General features: G+C 49.8%; 1 pseudogene; it reads right to left on the bottom strand.

The window, feature by feature from the left end:
• Positions 1-211: 211 nt before the first annotated feature.
• Positions 212-1189, bottom strand: LOC104994068 (annotated as a pseudogene).
• Between the last annotated feature and the right edge of the window lie 136 nt (positions 1190-1325).

A 1325-nucleotide genomic window follows, 5' to 3' on the forward strand; every position in this document is an offset into this window, starting at 1 on the left:
GAAGAAGGAAATGGCAATCTGCTCCACTGTTCTTGCCTGGCAAATCCCATGGACAGAGGAGCCTGGTGGGCTACAGTGCATGGGGTGGTAAAAGGGTCAGACACGACTTAGTGACTAAATAACAAGTGTGTTCCGATCACTCCTGTGTCCTCCATAGGATAACACCTTGTACATGAATTGAAGAAATCTCCACTTCAATGCCCAGATTACCTCATGCCAACCTCTGGAAGGCTTTCCCTAAGAGGAGTCTTCCCAGTGCCCCATGGATGGCCTTGATCCTCAGGCTATAGATGAAAGGGTTCATCATGGGGGTCACCACAGCATACATCAGTGGGGCTACTGAATCCTTCATGTAGTGGGTTTTGAGGGGCTGCAGATATACCATACCAAGTGTCCCACAGAAGAGGGAGACCACAGCCAAGTGGGAGGCACGGGTGGAGAAAGCTTTGTGCTTCCCAGACGCTGAAGGTATCTGGAGGATGGTGCTGACAATCCAGACATAGGACATGGTCATGAACCCTCAAGGGGTGAGGAAGATGAAGCAGCCTGTGACAATCAACACTGTGTGAGTGATGTGAATGTTAGAACAGGCGAGCCTCAGTAGGACGTCCATCTCACAGAAGATGTAGCGGATCCTCCAGGACCTCAGAAGGTCACCTTGGTCATGAGGAGGGTGTGATGAGGCCACAGAGGACAGAGAGGGCCCAACACAAGGTGAGGAGTGAAATGAGAGCCCAGGGCTCATGGCTGTGGTGTAGCGGAGGGGGCGGCAGATGACCACACAGCGGTCAAATGCCATCGTGGCCAGGATGAGGTTGTCCAGAGCCACCAAGGAGACCAGGAAATAGAGCTGAGTCACACACCCTCCATATGAGATGGCTTTGTTCTGAGACTGAAGGTTTACCACCATCTTGGGGCTCTTGTTGGTGATGATGAAGAGGTCTGTGAAGCAGAAGTTGGCCAGGAAGAAATACATGGGAGTATGCAGGCGGAAGTCAGAGCCGATGGCCAGAATGATGAGCACATTTCCCACCACTGTGACCAGGTACATGAACAGGAACATCCAAAACAGGACCCGCTGCTGCTCAGGATTCTGTGAGATCCCCAGGAGGAGGAACTCTGAGACTCCACTCTGGTTGTCTCCATGCATTTCTCCAACTGTCTGCAACATCAGCACCAACAAACGTTTGTTAACTAAGTTACTTTTATTAAACAAGGGCATTCACATACACAAGATCAACTATTCTCTTGGCATTAAAATATCTTGAACTAAATTTTATAATATTTTAGAGGCTGAGGATCTAAGACGGCAGAAGAGTAGGACG

Source organism: Bison bison, unplaced genomic scaffold (assembly GCF_000754665.1).
Source record: "Bison bison bison isolate TAMUID 2011002044 unplaced genomic scaffold, Bison_UMD1.0 scf7180017864249, whole genome shotgun sequence".
Taxonomy (NCBI): domain Eukaryota; kingdom Metazoa; phylum Chordata; class Mammalia; order Artiodactyla; family Bovidae; genus Bison; species Bison bison.